The sequence below is a fragment of the Equus quagga genome, chromosome 6, assembly GCF_021613505.1.
Source record: "Equus quagga isolate Etosha38 chromosome 6, UCLA_HA_Equagga_1.0, whole genome shotgun sequence".
Taxonomy (NCBI): domain Eukaryota; kingdom Metazoa; phylum Chordata; class Mammalia; order Perissodactyla; family Equidae; genus Equus; species Equus quagga.
The window spans coordinates 132,378,624-132,396,680 of record NC_060272.1 but is presented as its reverse complement, the minus strand read 5'-3'; the positions used below and the strand labels follow the sequence as shown (position 1 = coordinate 132,396,680).

General features: G+C 45.3%; 1 long non-coding RNA gene across 2 annotated transcripts; it reads left to right on the top strand.

Moving 5' to 3' along the window:
* Positions 1-13,878: 13,878 nt before the first annotated feature.
* LOC124241247 (uncharacterized) lies at positions 13,879-17,661 on the top strand. Of its 2 annotated transcripts, none has more exons than XR_006889152.1 (3): positions 13,879-14,531; positions 15,156-15,683; positions 16,806-17,661. It is a non-coding gene; the product is annotated as an uncharacterized LOC124241247 (long non-coding RNA). The 2 variants fall into 2 exon arrangements; XR_006889151.1 differs by having other exon boundaries at positions 13,879-15,025.
* Positions 17,662-18,057: the final 396 nt, after the last annotated feature.

Genomic DNA, 18,057 nt, shown 5'->3' with positions numbered 1-18,057 from the left:
CGGAGGGCTGGCCCACACACCCACAGGAAGAGACCCAGCTGCCAGATCACACAACCCACTTCTCCCGAGTGGGAGTGGCATGCCACTTCCTGCCTGTCGTGTCGAGGTGCAAGAATTCTTTCTTTGGCCATGTCACTTTCCTCAGGAGCAAAGGAGCTTCAGAACAGGTCATGCACAGGCCACATGGTCCTGCCTGGTGGCCGCCAGTCGCCCTTCATCTGAACTGACATGAGCGAGGTTTCTCCCCTCAGGAACATGAAGGCTTCCTAACCACCCCACCTCATCCATGACGGGCTGGTCCAAAGCCATCCCCTCCCTCTGACCAGCTCCCGCCAGAGCGCGTGTCACAGCGAGACAAAGCAGGAATGTCAACCTACCAGTTCAATCATTTGACTCAGACCCCCCAAAGCACCAGGCGAGCCAGGGTTTGTGCTTCCATCAATACGTAATCACTTAAAATTCAATTATTTACCTTTATGTCCAAAACATCACGCTGGCAAGGCTGGTTGGAATGCCAAGAAGCCATTTTTGCCAGCGTCCTGTTTCTCATACTTGCAAACATCTCAGAGGTTGATTGTCCTACAACCCATTTACATAGATGGGCCAGCACTGAGTCACCCTACCAGCTGGGGCTCTGTCTCCTCATCCAGGATTGAGCTGTGCACACTGGTGTGCGCAGGTCCACCTGCTGACGACCGTCTAACCTCTCTCCTGCTGTCCAGCCAGCCTCCTGGATTGAGACACCCAGACTGACCCTGTGCCCTGAACCTCAGACCACGGCCCCAACGACTTGCTCAACATCTCCCCGGGGGTGTCAGACACACCTTCACACCAGCACCTCAAAGACGAGACCCATACCTCCCACCCCGCCTCAGCTCCACTGGTTCAGCTGTGAGAAACTGTCTCCACATAATCCAGGCTGAAGCAAGAAAGACGTTCATCTTTTCTTTTTCTTTTTCTGTCAGGTCAGGCAATTTATTTAAATTTTTTAAGTTTTTAAGTTTCGAAAGCTTGAGACTTACAGAAAAGTTGCAAAAGTGGGATGGTGATGTCCTGTATAGCTTCACTTGGCTTTCCCCACTGTCAGCATCTGACCTCACTGTAGGGCGGCCATCAAAACCAAGAAACTCCTGTTGGTTAAGCACTGTTAACCGGCCTCTAGGCTTAGTGCGAATCTCAGCCGCGTTTCCACCAAAACACTTTTTCCAGAACATTCCAGGACCCCGTGTGGTGTGTCACTGTCATCTCCTTGGTCTCCCCTGATGGGGACTGCTCTGGAGTGTCCTTGTCCCTTTCGGAGAGCATCAGTCAGGTGTTTTGCGGACTGCCCCTCAGCTTGTGTTTATCTGATGTTCTTCCTCATTAGATTAGGTTTTAGGGGAGGCAGGGATCCATTTTACTGATTTTTCCTTTTGCTGCAGGCTCTGATGTGGCTCGGCATGGTCCCGTTACTGACTGGCTTTGTTTAACAATCCTGGATAGTTTTGCATTAATTTTTAAATATTGCATTAAGGCTATAATCACTAAGACAAAAAATAAACATTGGCGAGGTTGTGGAGAGAAGGGAACCCTCATACACCGCTGGTGGGAATGCAAACTGGTGCAAACACTGTGGGAAACAGTATGGAGATTCCTCAAAAAACTAAAAGTAGAAATACCATATAACCCAGTTATCCCACTATTGGGTATTTGTCCAAAGAACATGAAATCAACAATCCAAAGAGACTTATGCACCCCTATGTTCATTGCAGCATTGTTCACAACAGCCAAGACGTGGAAGCGACCCAAGCGCCCATCGGCCGATGGTTGGATAAAGAAGATGTGGTAATATATACGCGGTGGAATACTACTCAGCCCTTAAAAAAGACAAAATTGTCACATTCCTAACAACATGGACATAATACCCTGGAGGGAATTATGCTAAGTGAAATAAGCCAGACCGAGAAAGACAAACACCAGATGATTTCACTCATACGTGGAAGATAAACTAACGCACGGACAAGGAGAACAGTTCAGTGGTCACCAGAGGAAGGGGCTGGCGGGAGGGCACGGCGGGGTGAAGGGGAGCACTTATACGGGGACAGACAAGCAATAACAAACAACTGAAGCTTCGCAGTTTTATAAACTATTATGAACTCAATGAAACAAAAACAAAAACAAAAAATGCATTAAAATCTTGTTTATCCTGATGACTGAGTTTTCCGGCCCCTCATTAAATTCGCTCCCGAGGTGGGCCCCCGGCCTCTCCCTCATCCCAGCCCTGCATAGTGGTCCAGCCTGGACTCTGGGGAGGGGAGGGAGTGTTGCCAGCCGTCTCTGGAGACAGACTCACGGGCTCTCCCACTCTGCTGCCGTCTCTGTTGGGGCGTCAGGACCCCAGGATCAAAGCTGGGCGAACTCTCAGGGAGCCGAGGGACCCAGGAAGGGAGGGGCCAGCAGGGAACAGAGCAGGCGAGCTGCTAGGACTGTCTGTTCTTCCTTGGTCCTTACGAGAATGGTGTTGTGCATCCTTCCCCGCTGAGGCTCCGTGGTCATGGAAGCAATAAAAGGGAATTAAAGTCTGGACGCCACTGTGCTGTCTGCAAAGGGCCCTTACATGGGAAGGGGCTGTGTGCGCCCCTCCGGGAGGCGGCTCCCGCGTGGGGTCCAGACAGAGGAGTGGAGCCACCTTGACACTGCGCACGGGTGCTCGTCAGAGCCCTGCGGAGGGTGCATAGACCCGGTGACACCACATCACACGGGGCACTGTTTTCCAGACTTCCCCATTTCTGCCCACAGACGCAAAATCCTTACAGCAACTGCTCGGAATCCTCTCCTCCTCCCTGCCCCCTGACCACGGTCACCCCTTTCCCCCCCTCCTCCCACCTTCTCCATGATTTTCCTTCTTCCTTCCTTCCAGGAGTAGCTCCTAGTTCTTTCTAAAGTAATCACTTCAGCTCCTTCTATTCCACCATTCTCCAGTCCCCCTGCACCAGCCCCATGCAGAGCCTTCTCTCTTCCCGACATCTCCCTCTCTCCCCTCTTCTGCCCCCTCCCCTCTCCCCCTCTGTCTTCCATCCTCTCTCATTTGCAGACTCTTCCCCCTGACTTCTTCAGCTTAGATCTCAGAAGGACAAGAGCATCGTCCCCGTGGAAACAGCTGGCTGACATCATCTGCACCTAGTGATGGAAGTCCACACCATGTGCCCAATGACACGGGGCGCATGGGGAACATTCCTGCCAGCAGTGCTTCAATGGAACCTAATTTTGAGGACACGTCAGACAGCCCTGAATCCAGATATCCAACCAAACAACTGTCCTGTGATCTTCCAAACCCTCGGGGCCACAAAAGACAGGGCAAGGCTCAGGAGCTGTTCCAGCTCAAGGCTGCTGATAGAGATCGGACAAGGCAACACAGGACCGCAGGCTGAACCTGGGCCAGAGAGAAGATGCTCTGAAAGACATTAGGGGCCACTGGAGAAATCAGAACGCAGCTGAGGTTGGATAATGTGGTGCCTCAATGCAAAATTTCTGGCTGCCAGGCACCATTATCTGGCCGATGCTCCCTGTCTGGCTTCTATTGTGAACCTGGGGTCAAGAGACTCTGATGATGCCTGTTGGGGCACCATCCAGCCTTGGTCCACCTCAGTGATGGCAGGCAAGGGTCCCAGGGAAGCGGGAGTACAGAGAGATGGGAAGGCAGATGGGCACATCCACTTCCTGTCCAGACTTGCCCCCAAAGTCAATGACCCCTCTGACAAGTCTATTCTAACCAGGTTTCTGACCTCCAGGGAGCTGGAGGTATAAAGTTAATCGCAAACAGATTTTAAAAGATTGGAAGGCTGCAGATCGCTTCTAGCACTTAGCACAGGGTCTGGAACATACTAGAAATAGATGCTCAATGGGTTTTTTTCAATGAATAACTCTGAGAAATTGGAGGGGTTCCAGGATGGCTATTTCAGATTGCCCACGTAACCAGGGAGAAACGTCTCCCTCCCAGAGGAATTTTTCTCTCTTATACCTTTAGGTATTTATTCAAGTACATTCATGAATTGACGCCAGGCTTACGTATGAAAAGGACTGTGGGGACACCCTGAATGCGGGGGTAACCCCTCAGTTAGCAGTACGGTCTGAGTGGGAAGCATCCAAGTGTCCTGTTCCATCCAATTAACGTGCCTCTTTTAAAAAAAAAATATTATAACATATGTCACCCGCCTATAGTGAACAATAATAAAATTGGAATTTAAATGAGCAAGTGACCTCCAGCTGGCGCTAAAACTAGAATGACACACGTTTACAAAGTGCTGCTCTGTGACAGGCCCTGGCCTAAGCGCTTTGCATATTTTTACTCATTTCACTCTTACCATCACCCCGGGAGGGTCATTATCCTCAATGACAGACGAGGAAACTGAGGCACAAGTTGCTGAAGCACTGTGCCCATCGTCACTCAGCGGGGAGCCCGGCGCACGGCCCAGGGTTTGGTTTCAAACCACGGCCTCACCCACTCCCCCTCTTAGAGGAACTTTCACTTTCCACACCGTGAGGATTACGTAGGGCAGAGAGGATTCCGAAGAAAGAAACCAAATTGGTTTCCTCCAGTTTTAAAGTTCACAGCTAACTCATCAAAGGAAGGAAATGATATGCTAGTTTGCTTTTCTTTATTTTTTTTTTTTAACCTACTGCCATACTTAAATTTCAGTTTCAAGTCTCTTTCAAAACTTCACAAAAACCCCTCGTGCTTTCTCAGTAGTTTTTAACTATCTGATTGAGCGGGATGAGTAGACATGTTGGTGAAGAACATCAGCAGGTTGTCACAATTCAGACCCACGTTCTCAAAAATCGAGCGCGTTTCTGCACCCAAGTCATCGGAAGACAGGCGATGGCAGCTTTCTCTCGGTGCCCGAGGTCTGCCCCACGGCACAAAATTGGTTGCGTGTTTTCTCTTCCATTTCAATAGTAAAAGTAAGGACGTGAGTTGCCCTGATGGGAATTGCAGCCCGTCACTGTGTCAAAGGTGACCCCAAGGAGACTCTAACGGAAATGCCAACGCTTTCTCCTGGGCTCAACAGTTCTTGTTAGTGGTACACGGCTGCTCCTCCTCTCGCCCTCCTTCCAGCACGCTGGGGGCACCGGGCACAGCAGGCACTTGGCTTCAGGCTCATGCAAGTCCCAGTGACGCGGCAACCCCCCTTCCTGGCTTTGTCTGTACCTCTCCAAGCTGCAGGCTTCTGTCCGCTGGTTGGGGCAATAGTAACGATACCGATTTCAGGATGCTGAGGGTGTCAGTGTCAGCTTGCTGTTTCTCAGGATAGCCCTCTCCTGGGTGACCCGCAGGATGGTGGGTGAGTGGGGGGGGAGAGACTGGCTGTGCTCAATGACGCAGAGAAATAAGCTCCAGTGAAAGATCTAAGACCAGCAGTGGGACTGGATCACGAGAGGGACGCAGGTCCAGTGTGAAGAAGGAAGCTTCTCCAGACTGGAGTAGACTTAAACAGACTGGATCTTCACGGAGGGGATGGCTCCCTCCCCCAGGAAGCGTTAAGGTCCAGTCCTGAGGAGCACTTGGGGGATTGCAGAGTGGATTCCTAGAGCTGCAGGACTTTCTCTGAATGGTATCTGACCCCTCAGATACACAACCCCTCCCCCCGAGATGCTCTCTATCATACGCCATGATTGTTTCTTCATAGACTCTTACCTAAGTCTAAAATCATCTTGCTTATTTACCTGTTGACTTCTTGTACTGCCTCTGCCACCTGGAATGTCAATGATGAAGGTGGGCCCCTCCTCCCACTGTATCTCCAGCATCTGCCCACAGTGAGCACGGAGCACGTATTTGACAAATGGAGAAATGAGTGAATGAATGATTGCTAAGACTCCTTTCAATTCTGAATCAATGAGGCATCAGGCTACCCTTAGTTCACCCTGGAATATGCTTCTTTAAAAAAGACAAAGATGGGGCTGGCCCAGTGGCGTAGCGCTTAAGTCTGCGCACTCTGCTTTGGCAGCCTGGGTTTTGCAGGTTCGCATCCTGGGAGCAGACCTAGCATGACTTGTCAAGCCATGCTGTGGCAGCATCCCACAACAAAGAAGAAGATGGGCACAGATGTTAGCACTGGGCCAATCTTCCTTACATACACACAAAAAAGACAAATATATTCTTTTGCAACATTGGACAAGAAAAAGGAATAAAAGGAAAAGAAGTAAAGCTATGTGTATACACAGATGACATGATCTTCTTTATAGATAATCCTAAGTGATCCATGAAATAGTCCCTTAGAGCTAATAAACAAGTTCAGAAAATTTGTGGTATACAATAGCAATGAACAATCACAAAGTGAAATTGAGAAAACAATGTCATTTAAAATATTATCGGAAAGAATAAAACACTTAGGAGTAAATTTAACAAAATAAGTGAAAGACTTGTACACTTTGAACTAAAAACATTATTGAAAGAAATTAAAGGAGATCTAAATAAGTGGTAAAACGTCCCATGTTTGTGGATTGGAAAGCTTAATATTGCTATGATGGCAATGCTTTCCAAATTGGCCTATGGATTCAATGCAATCCCTGTCAAAATTCCAGCCGGTTTTTTTCATAAAGTGACAGGCTAGTCCTAAAATTGATAAGGAAATGCAAGGGACTCTGGATAGCCAAAACTATCTTGAAAGACGGAGAATAGCTGGAGAACACACAATTTCTGACTTCAAAATTTAACACAAAGCTACCGTAGTCAAACAGCGTGGTTCTGGCATAAAGATAAACATGTAGAGGAACAGAATAGAATTAACAGCCTAGAAATGAGTGCTTATATATACGGCGAATTTATTTTCAACAGGAATGTCAAGGCCATTCAAAGGGGAAAGAATAGTCTTTTCATTGAATGGTGCTGGAACAACTAGATATCAACATGCAAACAAATGAAGTTGGACCCCTACCTCACACCACCTACAAAAATTAACTCAAAATTGATCATAGACCTAAACGTAAATGTGAAGACTATTAAACTCTTAGGAGAAAACATAGAAGTAAATCTTTGTAATCTTGGATTAGGCGATGAATTCTTAGATATAACACCAAAAGCACAAGAAACAAAAGAAAAAATCAATAAATTGAACTTTATTAAAATTAAAAATGTTTGTGCTTTAAAGAAAAGCATTGAGAAAGTTAAAAGACAACCCACAGAATGGGAGAAAATACTTGGAAATCATTTATCTGATAAGGGACTTGTATACAGGATATGACTCAACACTAAACAGACAAATAACCCAATTTAAAAGATGGCAAAGGATTTGAATAGATACTTCTCCAAAGAAGATGTACAAACCACCGATAAGCACATGAGAAGATGCTTAATATCACTAATCACTAGGGAAATGCTAATCAAAACCACAATGAAATACCACTTCACATATGCTAGCATGGCTAAAATTAAAAAGACAGACAATAACAAGTGTTGGTGAAGACATGGGGAAATTGGAACCCTCATACATTGCTGGTGGGAATGTAAAATGGCACAGTTTGGCAGTTTCTCAAAAATTTAAGGATAGAGTTGCCATATGATCAAGCAATTCCACTCTTAGGTATCTATTCAAGAGAATTGAAAATATATGTCCACACAAAAAATGTGTAAGTGACTATTTATACCAGCATTATTCAAAAAAGCCAAAAAGTGGAAATAACTCAATGTCCATCAACTGATAAACGCATAAAGGAAATGTGGTATATCCACAAAATAGGTTATCATTTGGCAATAAAAAGGAATGAAGTACTGACACACGCTACACACGGATGAGCCGTGAGAACATTATGCTAAGTGAAATAAGTCAGAAACCAAAGACCACATATCACATTATTCTGGATATTTAATGTCCCAAATAGGCAAATTCTTGGAAAGTAGATTACTGGTTGCAAGGACTGGGGGTGGGGGAAGGGAGGAATGGGAAGTGACTGGGGTACGGGGTTTCTTTATGGGGTGATAAAAGCGTTCTAGAATTAGATAGTGATGCACAACTTTGTACACTCAACTGAAAACTGCTGAATTATACACATTAAAAGGGTGAGTTCTGTGGTGTGTTAATTATGTCTCAATAAAGTCCCTGTATATTCTTAAAAAGTCTAACTACTGAAACAAAGAAAAATAGCAAAGGGAGTAGTTAACTTGTGGGAGATTAAAGTTTGAAAAAAGTGTTTATGGTCTTATGTTTGCTTTAAAATGTTAATGGGGGTTAGAAAGATTTTTCTTTTTTTCTTCTTTTTTTTTTTTTTTGGTAAGGAAGATTGGCCCTGAGCTAACATCAGCATGGCTTGATGAGCACTGTGTAGGTCTGCACCCAGGATCTGAACCTGTGAACCCTGGGCCACTGAAGCCGAGTGCACAAACTTAACCACTACACCACCAGGCCAGCCCCAGATTTTTCTTTTTATTGCTGATTTTATCTTATACCATATTTGAAAATGATCAAAAAAGATATTCTTTTTGCAAATTATGACTTTGAAATATTTCAAGCATACAGAAAAAGTTAGAAAAGAATATAACTAAACCCATGGATCATCTACCTAACTTTGTAAGTCCTCAATACTCTGTCATGTCTGCTTCAGACAGATCTTTTATTACATAAGAAATAAAATTTTACGTTAGGTTGATGACCACTGAGTACCTTTCCCCAATCATATCCCCACTTCCCCCTCTCCCAGAGGAACCGCCTTCCTAATTACGGAACTCACGTCCCACATTTTTATATTTGTACTCTTTAGTATCCATGAAAATTATATAGTATTTTTTGCCTTATGAAATTATTTATTGCACAACCAGAGGCACTCACAACTAGAATATACAACTATGTACGGGGTGGCTTTGGGGAGAAGAATTTAAAAAATTTTTTTATAAATGTTATCATGCTGTAAATATCCCTCCATCAATTCCTTGTTTTAGTCAACATTATGTTTTATCCATATTCATGCATTCATTTTACTGAATAGAAAATCATGCAGTCCACCTTACATGGACTTTACCACCATCTGTTGATCCATTCTCCTGAATATGTATATTAAAACTGTTGATGTGTTTTCGACTATTGCAATCCACGCTGCTGCGAACATTCTGCTGCATGAGCCTGGGCGTCTGTACAATTTTCTCTAGGAAATCACTGGACATCGAACTGCCAGGGCGTGAGGGGTGCAGGTCCAGATGCTGCTGAATCACCCTTCACCAAGGTCGGCTCATTTACACTCCTGCCGCCAAGGTCAGAGTGCCCAGTCCCTCCACCCCGACCAGCACTGCCAACTTTTACTTTTTTGCAGTTTGCTCATTATTCTAACTTTCACCTTCCTGATTGCTAGCAAGACCGAGCATATTTTCATGTCTTTTGGTCTTTTGAGATATGTCTTATGTGAATTGCCTGTTAATATCTTTTGCCCATTATTACATTGGGTTGTCTCCTTTTTCTTAAAACTCAAAGAGTTCTTTACATACTCTAGATGCTGATCCTTGGTCAGTCTTATGTTCGCGAATATCTCCTAGACTGCAGTTTATCTTGTCACTTTTTAATAAAAAAAACAATTCTATGCTTGTTTTTAACTTTAATATAGCCAAAGGGATCAAGTTTTTGTTTTATGCTTTTGTCCTTTGCATTCAGAAACCCTCGCCAATTTTAAGATCATAACCATCTTTCCCTATATATGCTTCAATGTTTTTCAAATTTTGCTTTTTGCATTTAGGTCTTTAATCAACCCAGAGTGATGTTTGCCTATGGTGTGAGATGGAGATTTACTCTTATCTTTTCCAATACTTCTCCCAGTGATACTGATTGAAGTGTTTGTTATGTTCTCACTAATCCACAGGGCCACCTCTGTCACGTATCAATGTTCCACATACGCACTGGCTTGATTCTAAGTTCTCTATTTTGTTCCTCTGACCTATTTCTTTATGATTATTGCTTTATAAAAAGTCCAAATACCCAGTAAGCAAATCCTCCCACGTGAGTAATTTTGTTTATTCTTTCTGTTTCTTCTTCCATGTGAGTTTTTGATCAGCGTCTTAAATTTTCCCCAAAATATTTCTTGGTTATTATTTGACATTTCACTGAATTCTTGGATTAACCTGGGGAAGCGGACATCTTCGTACTGCTGAGCCTTCCCATCCACGATCAGCTTAACGTTGCTGCATCTATCCAAGCCTTCTTTGACGCGCTTCAACTACGCTTTGAAACTTCCTTCCTAAAGATCTTTCACAACTTTAGTTAGATTAGTTCATACTTACCGTATACTTTGTGCCACTATAAATGGCATATTTCTTCAATCATATTTTATATAGTCCGTTGCTCTGGATAACACATTGATTTTTTGTATAATGATCTTGTGTCCGGAAATATAGCCAAGCACCCTCCTTGATGCTAATCACTTGTGTGAAGATTCCCTTGGATTTTTCAGTGTAAACAGTCTTAGCATCTATAGGTAATCTCAGCTTTGCTTTTCCTTCAGAAATTCTCGTCCTTCTTATTTCCTTGTAGTATCTTATGATGGTGAGTAGCTCCAGTGAAACATTGGGTAGGAAGAATGAAAGCAGATGTTCTCTGCTTTTCCTAACTTCAGAGAGACTTATCCTAGTGGCTCCCCATAGGATGCTGTTGCTACAGGTTTTCTGTAGATGCTTGCTATCCAGTTAAGAGTCCATATTTCTAGTCGCAAATTCCTATGAGTTTGTATTGTGAATGATGCAGAATTTTAAGCTGTTAGTGTGATGAGTTACACGAATAGATTTTCAAATGTATCTTGCATTCCTTAAATAATCCAGATTTGTCATCATCTATTTATTTTTACGTATTGCTGAGCTCTGCTTGCTAAGATCTGTGAGGATTTTCATATCTGTGTTTGTAAGGAAGATGAATTTTTTCCTTTCTCATGCTGCCCCTGTCTGCTTTGGTACAAAAAATAAACTGCCCTCAGAACATGCGTCAGAGAGCAGTGCCTCCTCTCTATGCTCTGGAACATTCTGTATCGAATTGAGATAACTGTTCCTTGACTGTTTGGCAGAATTCTCTTATAAAACTGTCTGGTCCTGGCATCTCGTGTGCAGCACCAAGCAGAGGAGACTTGTAAAGTGCTGATCACATTTCTTTAACAGTCACAGGTCTGTTCAGATTCTTTTTGTTTTGAGCTTTGCTGAGTTCCAGGTTTAGAGGCAACCGTCCATCTCAGACGCTCTTATCTTTCATTTCTGCTCTGTCCAGAACTGTGGGCCTTTTTCCTTCCTGGTGTTGCTCATTTGTGTCTTCCCACTCTTTCCTTTCAATCTCTTTTGAATAAGTTGGTCCCCTGTATTTGTTGTTTCATGGAACCAGCTACCAGACTGATGGGTTCTATTTTATATTTGTTTTCTATTTCATAAATTTCAGCTCTTAATTTCATTACCTCCTTCCTTCTATACTCTTTGGCTTCACTTGGTTTTGTATTTTCTCTCTTCCAGAGTTTGCTGCCTTGCTCATTTGAGTTTGAGCATTTTTTCCCCTCTAATATAAATATTTAACACTATACATTCCCCCCGAATGGTTTAGCCACATCCCAAAAGTTTTAGTGCATAGTGTTTTATTGTTCCATTCTAAATACTTACAGATATATGAATATCGATGTATATGTATATACTAAGTGATTTTTTTTGACTTAACTTGATTATAGTCAGATAATCATGTCTGTAGAACTCCCAGCTCTTTGGGTAATAAATACTTGCCTGTTATTAGGACACGCTTAGTTGCTACCCACACCCGATGTGTGTTCTCTTAGGCGGCCTTCAGATCAAGCAGTGTCCAATCTTCGGTTTCTCTCATGCGTTGGGTTGTTCAGTCCTAATTAACCTCCATCTGAGAGTTCTAGTTTCTGAAGTTCTCAGGTGTGTCAGCTGAGTCAGGGAAGTTTTTACTACAGGGAAGTTATTACTACAGGGAAGTTATTAGCAGACATCCCAGTCTGCTAATTTGTAGGAAACAAGGCCTCTGAGGCCTTCCTTTGATAACTTGATGGCCCCTTCTCCAACAGTCTTGGAGGCGGCTAGGTCTGGGGCCCTTTCACACCTGTGCTTCGGAAGGGCCGAGACACAGCAACAAGGCCAGCCCGCCGGGGAGGCAGATGTAAGGGGCCCTGGCATGCTGCAACCTTGGAAGGAAAAGTTTCCTGCCCCTGACAGCCTCTTTGAAGCAGGATCTCCCCACAAGTGTGAGAGGATGCTGAGTTCTGCACACGTTTCTTTGAGACTGTCTGCTAAAATTAAACCTTTATTGAGCTTTTAAGGGTATTAACAAAACCCCTCCTCTCAGCCGCCTGTCCTCACCCCCAAGCTCGACTGCCTGCCGGAGGCCTCTGGACATCCCCAGACTTACCCAGCCGTCCCACAGGAGCCGAGCAACCGGGAGCAGGTTTTGTGTTGGAGGTTTGCTTTTTGTCTTGCTAAGACAAGGGAACTGAGCCTCACCATGGGTCCTAAGATGCAGGGAGGTCCCAGGGGTGGACCTGCGCACTAAATCAAAGATTCAAATTACCACAGGGAGAGAAACGATGGCCGAGTGGTGGGGGCCGTTGTGATGGGTATTCTAAAACATTCTAAACTCTAAATGTAAAGTGGCCATGGGTACTCAGGTTGCTGTTTTCGTAAGTCTATTGGCCTCTTGTAAAAATAAAAATGAGTAATAAACATATGAAAAAAACTGTCATCCCAAGAGGAATGAGAGAAATACAAACTAAACCAACACTGAGATGGCATTTCTCAGCTCTTAGATCAGCAAAGAGTATAAAGGGGTAACATTTGAGGCATTCAGGGGCAGAAAACAAGCTGGTGGGATGGTAAAAAGGTGATAAGCTTCTTAGGGAAAAAAAAGTCGGCAAAACCCAGTAACCCCCTTTCTTGTCCTGTATCCTAAGTAAAAGTCACCCCTTCATGCGGGGGTATTATCATCGCCCGCCCACATCCTGCTCTCTTCTCCCCTGGGCATGCAGAAGGTTTCAAACCACGCCATGGGCAGGCAGGCTGGGCCCTGGGACTGGCTCAGCCCGACGGGCCGGGGGGGGGGAAATGATGAGTTTCACATCCCGGCGAGCACAGAAGAGGGGTGTGAGCTTCCCGTTCGCTCTGGGCTCTCCCAAACTCTGGAGGGCTGCTTGCAATGAGCGACTTCGTGGAACAGAGCTCACGGCCACCTTTTGTTGGACTTGTAAGTGCACAAGAAACAAACCTTTGCTCTGTTCAGCCACTGAGATTTTGGGGGTTGTTTGCATTCAGCTCAAGTCTAAATGATCCTGACAAATACACAAAGATCCTATCAAATGAGATTCATGGTAGCCTTACTCGTAATAGGATAATTTTAACAACAGGTTAACTGTTAAAAAATAGGAGATGGCCAAATAAATTACGGCCAGTAGTTTAACACTATAATAAATACTTTACAATAAATAAAACTGATATGTTGAAGATCTCTAGAAACACTGGGAACATTCTCACCATAAAATATTAAGCGAGCAAAGCAGAATGTTAAACTATTCATACAGCAGGATCACATTTTTGTTTCAAACCGTTGATGTAAATGCAGAGGAAAAAATAAAGCACAAACACCATGATGTTAGTAGTGATCAGGGTAGCGAAATAACACAAAATTCATGATCCAAAACCTAAAGGTGGCCGTCAGGGAATACGTAAGAGGGAACACTGAGGGTGAGCGGAAGGATGTTATTTCATAAATCCGGAACAGATAAGTAAGGACAATTTTCCAAAACCACAGGAGTAGCACGTGGGAAAGTACTGACGGGCTGTGGGGAGGCTCTTTGTTGAGCAAGTGTACCCGTTACTTGCGAAATCTTGTTACGGGGCAACGTGCCAACTTATTCTTTTGTTTTCCTTTATGTTCCCTGACAGTCACCCTCATCTCAGGCTACAGGCTGGTTGGTCAAAGTTGAGAGAGAAGTAGAGGCGAGATGACTATTCAAACACGGAGGTGGATGTCAGAAAATATTCTCACTGCTGCTACAGGAAAATCGGGTTTAGAGGTACGCATGACTAGCTGTGCCGGGTAACAGCACGGACCACTTGGACTTGCCATCCCCAGAGATTTGAAAAATATACCAGACTTCACTGTCCAGGAACACTGTGTGCTTAAGACGGGTGTCGGCTCACAGAAACCTAGGGACGTTCTGAAATTCTTAGAGCCCGTTCCAGGAGCGACGGGGAGTGGAGGCAGGCTGCAGCATCGTGGTCTTAGCAACGGCCATTAGGCTGATCAAAGAGCCTCTGTGTCTCAACAACAAATTAAGTTCCAACAATTCCAACCGTTTGCCCTTCTGAGGATGTTCCTCAGGCTGCAGAGGGACTGTCTCATCTTTGTGGTTTTCCCAGAGGTGACCACAGAGGAAGCCCACAGTTCGAGCTGGAACGACTCCCACATAGATGCTGATAAACCTTTTTTGGAGCCTCAAAATGCTGCTGTGTGATGGCTACGGCTCTTGAATGTCACCAGCTGGGAAGTTACTACTGTTCTCTTCCCCTGGCAGGAGTGACAGTTGATATATTCACTGTGAGTGCAAAGTAATGACAATGTTTTATAGGACGACTTCCTGAGTGTATTTGAGAAGAGCGAGCAGAGGGAATGGAGGAGGGTTAGGAGCAGGGAGTTGAGTTGGAATCATTACTAGGCTCAGGATGTAGCAAATGACTAATTTGGAGCATCTGTCATTTGTTATTCGTGCGGGAAATTTTTAGTTAACGCTTACTTTGTGCCTGGCCTTGCTGTGGCCACTGGGAACAAACATGGATCCTATAGTCATAAAGTCCTATCTACCATCGAATGGAAGATATAGATACTTATAAACAAATAAACACTAAAGAGTGGCAGAAGAGGAAGGCCATGGAGCACTGGTCAGGGAGGTGACTTCCGAGCCAAGCCTCCAACATAAGCAAGAGCGAATGGAAACTCTTAGCAAGTCCCCCCAAAGGCATGGGCTTGATCAACGTCGGTCCCCGGCTTCCAGAACGTCAATGGGCTGTGGACAGGTTTCTGGGAAATGGGAGGTAAATATTGAAATCTCCCTGGGATGGGAACCACTTCAGGGCCTTATCCCAGAACCTCAGATTTCTTAAACCTCAGGCGGTCTTGGAGGAAGCCCGGCTCAGCCTCACATTTGTCCGATAATTCTTCCAGGAGCAATTCAGCAGCTGGTCCAATCAAGTGTGTCAGTTGGGTCCTTCAAGACAGGGTTAAAAGTGTGAAGGATTTAAAGATTTATCTGGAGTAATACCTGTGAGATAAAGGGACAAGGAAGGAGTGTGCAGAGAAAGGAAGCCCTCACCAGGATGCAGCCCTGACGCCTCTGAAAGGAGAGGAGAAAGAAAGAAGACTGGGTAAGGTGAGCCCCAGACAGCGGGACAACTTGGAGAAGTCTCAGCCAGTCCTATAGGAAGCTCCGCCCAAAGACAGATGTAGAGAAGTTCGGTACTGGGCGGAAACGACCAGACTCTGTTGCCCTGTTGCCTTCAGGCATTGGTTTGGGGCTGCCTGAGGAGAACACGGCTTCAGCTTAAACATTGCAGTGGATCCTGGAGGCACTGCAGCCAGGGGCTGTCAGCTGACTGTCCTCCTTGCAGCTGAACGGCGCAGGTTTTCTTGAAGGGAGAGCCAAGCGGCACCTCTCCATGGCTGCCACACAAGGCCTTGCAGTCAGCAGTCAAGGTAAGAACAGGCCATCACTTGCGGAATTGGCAGGAGGAGTTAATTCAGAAAAAAAATTTAACTAAATAAGATTTTCATCTCTGGCCCTTTGGGAGACAATTCCTCATGGGTCTTGGGCAAATCTGCGCGAATCAAGAACATGGTGCTTATTGCTACTTGTTCCAGACTGTTTTTGTAAAGACTTGTGGAAGAGAGAAAGAAGGTCTTCCCCTGGAACAAACGGCAGGCGTGCTTACTGTTCAGTGTAATAAAGATAATGCCTCTCTGCAGACAAAAAACTCAGGTTCCCTAAGCCTGGGCTTCCTCTTCTGTCCACTGCGTGTGCAGACATCCCCTGACCCTCGGAATTGGAGGAACTGGGAATTCCTGTGGGAATTGGGGCTCAGGGAACCAGCATAAGAATGCTGGTCCTCTGGCAGCTGTGACCACTGAAAGTAACAAAATGTCCTTTCTCTCTGACCCAGCAGTCTCGTGTCTTCTGCCAAGAAGAGGGAATGGTTGCAGGCTAACTTGTTGGCTTGCAAGGAGGGGGAAATCTCAGACCCTTCACAGTTCTTGCAAGGGCAAACTTACTGAGAGAGAAACCATCATGTATAGATACGAACGTCATGGCAGAGAAGGCTTGGTCAGCTTTTCGGTTCCAAGGAGAGGTGGCCTGCATGGCTTCTCTGCACCACCTGGGTTGTTTTAAAGGCCCTGTTTCCCAGGTGAGACTGAGGGAAATAAGAGGCTTCAGAAAGCAATGGCCACGTTGATGACCCAGCTATAAATAACCAATATTTGTTTTAAGTCATAGCAGTGAAAGGCTGTCACAGGATCTCATTTCTGGAGTTATTTATAGGCTTTGTATGACAACCTAATGAGACAGATCACATTTTAATGCTGCAAAGCTTTTGGTCATAAGATAGTCCCTTGTAAAGGTCAACACGTCCCTGGAGGAAACCTGCCACCTCAGGAACCACAGAGCACAGGTGGCGCTTAATACGCACTTGGGGTACTTTAACAGAGCCCCGTTTCCAAGACGTCAGGGAACGAACCGCAGAATGCGGCCCCCAGCCACGTCAGCCCTGATCTCCTGGCCCAGCCCCAGGACTCCATAAAAGTTTATTTTCTCCTCTTAAGTTTCAGCATCATCAGCTATCGGTGATCTCTGCCGGTGCAGGCAGCGGCTGCCCAACGGTTAGCGCCACAGACACCGTGAAGCAGCGCCTCTGCTCGCGTCTGGAGGGAATTTGCACGCTGGACTTTTAAGCACTGATGCATCAAGGATCCCACCTTGGAGGCCTAACTTGGGAGATGCCAACGCGGGTCTCCTTTCTCCCGGACACACCGCTCCTCGCGACAGCTCCCTTCTTTGCAGCGGGCAGCTCTTCTGAGGACCCAGCTGCCCAGACGCACTGCCCCTGATTCTACCGAACTCATCTTTCTATTCCCCAGCGTGGGGCTGGAGAAGAGTGAAGTAGGGGTCTAGGTTGACAAGGCCTCTTCTCGCAGGCGTGTGGAGGAAAGGACAGCCTTCAGAAGGGACTGAATTACCAGCAGTGGGAACCGTGGTACCTGACACTCGGCCACCAAATCAGAAAAGCAGGTGACAGCAACATTTGCCTAAGCCTTCATAGCTTCTCACATTTTTCAGGGACTAATTTTTTAATTAACACCATATATTTTATTTAATTTACTTTTAAATATGTTTTTATTTGTAGATAACTGTAGGTTCCCATGCAGTTACTCTCACCCAGTTTCTCCAGGCGTATCATCTTGCAAACACAGATGATAATCCCGCAGTCAGGACGTGGATGCTGACACAGTGCACCCATCGTGTTCACATCCCCCAGTTGGCGTGTGTGCGTATTTCGTTCTACGTAGTTTTGTCACATGTTCGCATTAACGTGTCCACCACCACAGTCAAGATACCAAACATTTCCATGTCGCCCAGGGTCCCTCCTGCTGCCCTTTTATAACCACCCCCACCACCCCCTCCCTCCCTCCCTCCCTCCAATTAATTTAATAACATTGTATTTTAAAAATAAAATATTATGAGAATGTAAAAATAGTACAGCCACTCCGAAAAAATTAGGCCATTTCCTATAAAACTAAATATGTACTTCCACACAACTCAGAAATTGTGTATTTGAGCATTTATCCCAGAGAAATGAAACTCATGTTCCCACAGGAACTTGTACACGATAGTCCACAGCAGCTTCGTAATAGAGCCTGGAAACAACCCAGATGCCCATCTGGGTGAGTGGATAGACAAACCATGGTCCAGCCACACTACGGAGTAATTCTGATTACCCAACTGCAGTGGGGTGGGGGGGCTCCCCACACAAACAAGCAATTATCTGATACCAGCTGGGTGTCCTACAACTTAACT